The sequence below is a fragment of the Heterodontus francisci genome, unplaced genomic scaffold (genome assembly GCF_036365525.1).
Source record: "Heterodontus francisci isolate sHetFra1 unplaced genomic scaffold, sHetFra1.hap1 HAP1_SCAFFOLD_51_2, whole genome shotgun sequence".
NCBI lineage: Eukaryota > Metazoa > Chordata > Chondrichthyes > Heterodontiformes > Heterodontidae > Heterodontus > Heterodontus francisci.
This window is the reverse complement of record NW_027141369.1, coordinates 7,035,990-7,044,687: the sequence shown is the minus strand read 5'-3', so window position 1 is coordinate 7,044,687 and position 8,698 is coordinate 7,035,990. Positions and strand designations below refer to the sequence as shown.

General features: G+C 45.4%; 1 non-coding gene across 1 annotated transcript; it reads right to left on the bottom strand.

Annotated features, from left to right (window-relative positions):
* Nucleotides 1–510: 510 nt before the first annotated feature.
* On the bottom strand, nt 511–592 carry trnas-gcu (transfer RNA serine (anticodon GCU)). Its single transcript has one exon. It is a non-coding gene; the product is annotated as a tRNA-Ser (tRNA).
* Between the last annotated feature and the right edge of the window lie 8,106 nt (nt 593–8,698).

The following is an 8,698-nucleotide window of genomic DNA, read 5'->3' as shown; positions in this document are numbered from 1 at the left end:
TATTTTCTACCAGTCCACGAGCTTTTATTAATTCAGTATTCGGGTCTCTGCTCCTCAACCGTTTCTAACATCTCACCTCTTACAAAAAAACACTATGATCTATCGTCGGTAGTCGATGACCCCTCATTTTAAACTCCATCTGCCAAAGCATTGCTCACTCACTTAATCTATCAAGAAGATTTGAAAATAAATTTCTTGCCAAAGGAGAATTTTCTGCATCTGCTCCCTCGCCATTTGCTTTTCCCATTTGTCTTTCACTTGGTGCAAATCCAGAGAAAGTAATGATGGAAGGAAGGAGGGGAGGAAAAGTCCTGCTCCGTTTCGTGATCCCTATTTGATCTTCATTCCAGTGCAGTTTGGGTGAAGAATTCCAATTGTCTGTCTCAATTTTAATAAAGTATAACCAATTCTGGAATCAATGTCAAGATACTGACAAGAACAGGTTTCGAGGCTGACTTTGCACATAAGCTCACCCAACATAAATAATACACTAAACAGCTCATAAACTAGCGACAAGGATGGGATTCGAACCCACGTGTGCAAAGCACAATGGATTAGCAGTCCATCGCCTTAACCTCTCGGCCACCTTGTCAGTTGCAGAGACATAGCTGTCACCTTCAGCACAGCTTCTGGCTGTGCAGCCAGCTGTGGAATGATGGAAATATATCTTCTGTCAGTAAAAGAAGTTGGGAATGGAGCGGTGTGAAACATTTCCAGACCATGTCCAACACGTTTCTACTCAGTGTGAAAACCCACCACGGAAAGACTGGAACATACAATCATTTCATCACATCATGATTAACATCACTCAGACACCTGAACCATTAGGTCACTGATGAAGTCATGATGACCGAATTTCTCATGAAATGAAAACCGAACTAACTGACTGGAAGAATTGCTTTAACCCCACATGATCAGCGAGGCACAGCATCAGGCCGACTTGTCGGGTGGTGTAAACAGATATCACTGCTTCTGATCTTCACCAGAACAGAGAGTGAGATGTAACATTGATCATCAAACAGACTGTGAGAGAATACAACAGAATAAAACACATGGAGAGACACTGTGGAATAACAAATAGATTTGATTGGAATGTTGAAATTTTGATTGGAATGGATAAAACACCAGAAACAGCAGATTAAAGTGGGATTCTCATCATTATATTGATCTGGGACAGAAAAGAGAAACTGATGGAAAGAAGAGAAGAAGGAAGAAAAGAAAGGATGGAACTGTTCAATCTTTTCAGTTTTTTCACTCGCCGATCAAAGCTGATAAAAAAAGTTGCAAATAACAGAGAATTTCACCAAAAAGGGAGATTAAATGTTGCTGAAACCTTGGATCGAAGGATGCCCCAAAAGATCACCTGTTTAACTGTCTCCTCACGAGGGGATTTCAATCAGTGAGCAATATGATTCTCTACTTTTTTTGTTAATTGGTCCCAGAACTGTCACTTGGAATTAATATCTGTGTTCCGACTCCCGAATAATAAAATTGTGAGTTTCTCGATATTTTCTGGACACAGTTCCTGCTGAAAGAACTAAGAACTCTTTTCTAATTTACACAATACAAAATACACACTCATCAAGCCTGCGAAGCTAGCATCCTTGGTGCTGCTCTCTCTTCTCCCAAACTTCATCTCATGTGACTGTTCCATCATCATTCTGACAGTGGGAGGGGTTGATCCCATTATCTTCAGCATTAACCCATTACATCCTTATACCACACTGTCTGTCCAAAAAAAATGGGTGGAGGGAACTTCCTTCATTTATCAAAACACCAACAGCAGCACAGTGGCGTAATGGTTAGCACCGCAGCCTCACAGCTCCAGCGACCAGGATTCAGTCCTGGGTACTGCCTGTGTGGAGTTTGCAAGTTCTCCCTATGTCTGTGTGGGTTTCCGCCGGGTGCTCTGGTTTCCTCCCACCTCCAAAAGACTTGCAGGTTGATAGGTAAATTGGCCATTGTAAATTGTCCCGAGTGTAGGTACGTGGTAGGAGAATGGTGGGGATGTGGTAGAGAATATGGGATTAATGTAGGATTAGTATAAATGGGTGGTTGCTGGTTGGCACAGACTCGGTGGGCCGAAGGGGCTATATCTCGAAATAAGAAAAGTAAAATAAAAGCTACCAGTCGTAAATCAACTCAAACCCATTAGAGAGATAGAGGGAGACTGTCAGAGAACTTCCTGCATCCAGTCCTGACCCTGTCACACTCAGCAGCTTCTCACCCAGACCCCACTCTCATCAACACTGAACATTGTTACCGAGACCCTTCAAATACTGTTTATAAAAGGGAGAAAAATTCAAACTTTATCACAGCTAGATTGAATAGAACAAAGTTTAATATCTTCTCGTCGTCACTCGGTAGCCACATGAGACAGTCCTTAAATCAGTAGCATAAATTATCAGCTGGAAGAATGTTTGTCATTGGGTTGAATCATTTCTGTGTGAGGAATGTTCCAGCATCATAAACCAGGGGAACGTGTTGACTGAGCTGTGTCTTCATCTCTTCTGGACAGTTCACCCTTCATTCTGCTCTGATTCACTTTCCCAAAGCGGATCTACAGATTCTCAAATCCGGAGACTGGGTTTTCTTATTTTGTTCCTTTTGATTTTTCTTGCTCCTGAATGTTAATATATTCCAACCTCGGATCAACCTTGCCCTGTCTCCCAGTCTTGGTTAAAAGCGACAAATAACGGCAACAACATTCTCAAACATACAACACGGTCACATTCTGCTTCAGTGAGATTTATGCTGAGGCCGTTTCTGTGTCGAATGCGATTGTGAACAAATTTCTCTCAAGGACATTGTGAGTGATCAAGTATTTGCACTGAATTTCTGTGCAAGAAGGGACAGTTCCAACCAGCCATTCCCAAATCACTTCCTTCACAAAGACAAAGACTGTGCTGTCTTAACGTGTGAATCAACTTCACAAACAAATTTGAACTCGAAGTTCAGGAGAAGACAGAGATGTGAATGATTGACAGTGTAATCTTTAAATCATAATTTTCCGTTTCTGCGTTGAAGTGAGGCTCAACCCTAAGCCACTAGAGATCGCGGAAAGCTACAAACTTGGATCCAGAAATCAGAAAAGTAGTGAAACAGTTGGTGAGTACATTGTGACACTGAAGAATTTATCACCACATTGCAACATTGGCACATTCTTAGACCGTACATTATGAGACAGATTTGTGCTTATATTGGTGGATGAGGAAAGATACTAAACACACAAAATCCCAATTTGAGCTACTGTGTAAGATTGCTCTTTCCACGGAGATAGCATCAAAGAATGCTCATGAATTTCGTCCTATGCCAGTGACAGTAACACACTTCAGAGGAACTTAAACACACTGGTAAAATGGGCTTTCACACAACAGATAAAATTTTACACAGAGACTTGTGAAGTGATACAGTTTGGGAGGAAGAATGAGACAATGTACACCAATCTTTTTTGATCAAGGTTTGAAAAGGTTGCAAAGAGCAAACAGGACACTTGGCTTTATTAATAGAGGCATAGAGTAAAAGCAAATAAGTTATGCTAAACCTTTATAAAACACTGGGGCTGAATGACCTACTCCTGCACCTCCACGGAAAGCTTCCACTCCAGGCTCGGACACCCTCTTCAGGATCAATCTCCATACATCCCGCCACTCCACACACGGATATCTCCCTCAGGATCAGATCACAGCTCCACAGTCCTGCCACATCCAGTCGTGAATGGTGGTGGATAATTAAATAACTAACAAGATGAGGAGGCTCCAAAAACATTCACATCCTCAATGATGGTGGTGCTGAGCACGTCAGTGCAAAAGATGAAGCTGAAGCATTTGCAACCATCTTCAGTCAGAAATATTAAGTGGATTTGATCTGTGCTAATTTCAGCTCCTCATGCTCGCTGGTGCCTTGGTTCTCTGGTGCTAATTTCAGAGTAAATCATGCAGCTTGACAATTGGAGCCAAAGAAAAAGACACAGGAGAGGTTGAAAGTGCCAAAACCTGGTATTGAACCAAGAACTGTTTAACTGTTAGTATAGCACTAACTCAACAAAGCTATTTCAACAACACACTAAAGCCACCATTCTGTCACTGCTTTGGAAGACAATATATACATTAAAGTGTTTGTAAAAAGTTACAGAACACAACATGTGAGTAATATTCCCCATTGTTTTCTCAGTACTGAGGGATTGTGAAGTGGGACACAGCCAGAAGTCCCACTGTGCCACACTGACCCTGAGCTGTGAGTGAAATGAGATAAAGTTCAATTTTTAGCAGAGAGATTCTGGAGAGAGGTAAGAGTCCTGAATCAAGGAAAGACTTTCTGACACAATAAAAGCAAAATACTGCAGATGCTGGAAATCTGAAATAAAAACAAAAAGTGCTGGAAATACTCAATAGCTCTGGCAGCATCTGTGGTGAGAGAAACAGAGTTAACGTTTCTGGTCTGTGACCTTTCATCAGAACTGACAAAGGTTAGAAAAGAATTAGGTTTTAAACAAGTGACGGGGAGGGGCATGTGGGAGAGAACAAAGGGGAAGGTGTTTGATAGTGCAGAGGGAAGGAGAGATTAAATAACAAAGCTGTCCTGGGACAAAGGCAAAGAGTGTGTTTATGCTTGTGGTTGCCTGACACCAGTCATGCTCTGATGTTATTGAACACAATGTTCAATTCACAAGGCTGGAGAGTGCCGAATCAAAAGGTCAGGTGCTGCTCCTCGAGCTTGGGTTGATTTTCACTGGAACACTGGAACAGGCCAAAGACAGAAATGTTGACATGAGAGCAGGGGAGAGTGTTGAAATGGCAAGCAACCCTAGCTCAGGATCATGCTTTCGGCCTGAGCAGAGCTGTTCCATCTAATCTGCGTTTGGTCACCCCAGTTTAGAGGAGACCGCATTGTGAGCAGTGAATACAGTATACATAATTGAAAGAAGTACAAGTAAATCGCTGCTTCACCTGAAAGGAGTGTTTGGGGCTTCAGATAATGAGCAGAGAGGAGGGAAAAGGGCAGGTATTATATCTCCTGCGATTGCATGGGAAGGTGCCTTGGGAAGGGGACGAGGTATTGGGGGTAATGGAGGAGTGGACCAGGGTGGCGCGGAGGGAACAATCCCTTCGGAATGCTGACAGGGGAGGGGAGGATGCGTTTGGTGGTGGCATCACGCTGGAGGTGGCGGAAATGGTGGAGGATGATCCTTTAGATGTGGAGGCAGGTGGGGTGGAAAGTGAGGACAAGGGGAACCCTGTCGCAGTTCTGGGAGGGAGGGGAAGGGGGAAGGCAGAGGTTGAGAGTCCTGTCAACAACACTGGGAGGGGGCGGGGTGGGAGTAGTTGAAATCTGGTGATGTTGTTGAATTTAATTTCAAACACTCCTTGAACTCTCTGCTGATGAAGACTGAAAAAGGGAAGAACAACCACACAACAAGGGTCTCAAATCCAAGACCCTGAGATTAAAAGTCCCATGCTCTACCAACTGAGCTAACAAGGCCTGATACAGTACTTCTACTCTGTCTGTTATTGGACGGATGCAGCTGTTGGCTCCACCCCAAGGGCGGGAATTTGTTCCACCAACTATGAAGCAGTTTCCTATCAATTCCCCAGATTATCAGTAAATCCACTTCCAGAAGCCCCAAAGTGTGATATATTCCTCTCACTCATCAATAATAAAACTGAAATCTTTTTACCTTCCAAATTCTGCCATCCATTTTGTCAGTATTTATTTCTCTCTCCTTTTTATTTAGTTCATGCATCTCTTCAGAATTTTTTTTTCAATTATATCTGAGGGAAGAAATGAACAGATCTGGCAGCTCAAAACTGGACATCCATGAGGCACTGTGGGTCATCAGCAGCAGCAGAATTGTATTTAAACACAATATGTTACCTCATGGCCTGGCATATCCCTCACTCTACCATTACCATCAAGCCAAGGGAGCAATAGTGGTTCAATGAAGTGTGCAGGAGGGCATGTCAGGAACAGCACCAAGCAGACCTAAAAATGAGTGAAGCGACAACACAGGATTACTTGCATGTCATATAGCGGAAGCAGCATGCAATAGACAGAGCTGAGTGATCTCACAACCAACAGATCAGATCAAAGCTCTGCAGTCCTGTCACATCCAGTCCTGAATGGTGGTGGATAATTAAACAATTAACAGGAGGACGAGGCTCCACAAATATCCCCATCCTTAATGATAAGGGAGACCAGTATATCAGTGCAAAATACAAGGTTGAATCATTTGCAACCATCTTCAGCCAGAAGTGCCAAGTAGATGATCAATCTCGGCCTCCTCCTGAGGTCCCCAGCATCACAGGTGCCAATCTTCAGCTAAATCCACTTCACTCCACATGATATCAAGAAATGGCTGAAGGCTCTGGATACTGACAACATCCTGGCTGCAGTGCTAAAGACTTGTGCTCCAGAACTAGCCACACCGCCCGCCAAGCTACAACACTGGCATCTACACAGCAATGTGGAAAATTGCCCAGGTATGTTCTGTATACAAAAGGCAGGACAAATCCAACCCGGTCAATTCCTGCCCGATCAGCCTCCTCTTGATCATCAGTAAAGTGATGGAAGGTGTCGTTGACAGTGCTATCAAGCAGCACTTACACAGCCATAACCTACTCACCAATGCTCATTTTGGGTTCCGCCAGGGCCACTTAGTTCCTGACCTCATTATGGCCTTGGCCCAAATATGGACAGAAGAGCTGAATTCGGGAGGTGAGGTGAGGTGACAGTGACTGCTCTTGCCAAGGGCATCAAGGAGCCCTTGCAAAATTGAAGTCAATGGCAATCACGGAGAAAAATCTCCACTGGTTGGAGTCATACCTTGCGCAAAGGAATATGGTGCTGGTTGTTGGTGGCCAATCATCTCAGTACCAGACATCGCTCAGGAGTTCCTCAGGGTAGTGTCCTCGGCCCCAACCGTCTTCAGTTGCTTCATCAAAGAACAAACAAAGAACCAAGAAAATTACAGCACAGGAACAGGCCCTTCGGCCCTCCAAGCCTGCGCCGATCCAGATCCTCTATCTAAACATGTCGCCTATTTTCTAAGGGTCTGTATCTCTTTTCTTCCTGCCCATTCATGTATCTGTCTAGAATCAATAAACTTCCTTCCATCATAAGGTCAGAAGTGGAAATGTTCACTGATGATTGCAAAATGTTCAGTTGCATTAGTAACTCCTCAGATACTGAAGCAGTCCGTGCCCACATGTAGAGAGACCTGGGCAAGATTGGGCTTGGACTGATAAGTGGCAAGTAACATGCACGCCACAAAAATGCCAGGCAATGACCATTTCCAACAAGAGTGAATCTAACCATCTCCCCTTGACAGTCAATGACATTACCATTGCTGAATCCTTCACAATCAACATCCGGGGGGTTACCAATGAGCAGAAACTGAATTGGATCAGTCATATAAATACCGTAGCTACAAGAGCAGGTCAGAAGCTGGGAATTCTGCTGCAAGTAACTCACCTCCTGTCCACCATCTACAAGGCACAAGTCAGGAGTGTGATGTAATACTCCCCACTTGCCTGGATGAGTGGAGCTCCAACAACACCAAAGAAACTCAACACCATCCAGGACAAAGCAGATCACTTGATCAGCACTCCATCCACTACTTTAAATATTCACTTCCTGCACCACCAGTGAACAGTGGCAGCAGTGTGTACCATCTACAAGATGCACTGCAGCAACTCACTAAGCCTCCTTCGACAGCACCTTCCAAACCCCCAACCTCGACCACCTAGAAGGACATTGGATGAATGGGAACACCACCATCTGCAAGCTCCCCTCCAAGTTACACACTGTCCTGACTGGGAACTATATCACCATTCCTTCACTGTCACTGGATCAACATCTTGGAACTCCCTTCCTAACAGCACTGTGGGTTTACGTACAACACATGGACTGCAGCAGCTCCAAAAAGGCAGCTCACCACCACCTTCTCAAGGGCAATTAAGGATGGACAATAAAGGCTGCGTTTGCTGACAACGCAACCACTAGGTGGCACAACTCGCTTTCTCCCCCTGCTTTGCACCGGCCGCTTCCACCCTCCATAGTCGCTCGCTCCAGACCTCGCTGCTCCCCCCCTACTTCCCTGGCCGATTGTCTCCCGATCATGTCACCCCATTCTCCAGTCGTTCGCTCACTCCCCACCCCCCCTCCCCTCCAGCCACTAGCTCTAGGCTGCGCTGCTTCCCTTCTCTCGGCCACTTGCTCCCACGTTTGTCCAGTCTCCACGCGCCGCCCGAAGAAGCAAGGTGGGCTGCAAAGTGTGACGTAGGAGTGAGTAGAGAGTGGCCTAGAGGAGGGAAGTGGCATGGCCTAGAGCTGGCGGCTGGAGCGGGGGTTGGGGGGAAGAGAGCAAGCGGCCATAGAGCTGGATGACGCGAGTGGGGAACAATTGTCCAGGGGAGCATCGAGGTGTACAGCGAGCGGATGAGGGGAGGAAGCGTCGAGGCATGGAGCGAGTTGCCGACGGGGGAGAGCTCCAGCCTCAAAGTCTCGTATTCAGCCGCTTCCTCCAGCTGAGTGAGGGGCTGGATACCTGATGACGCTTTAGCGCACATGTGCGAAGATGGACCAAGCCCGGATATGCGATGATGTTGGCGCTGCGCAATGACATCATCCTCCACATGTGCCACTTAATCCTGGCAAGATGTAGCTGTGCCTATGCACAGCTTGGCACAGTCCGATGATG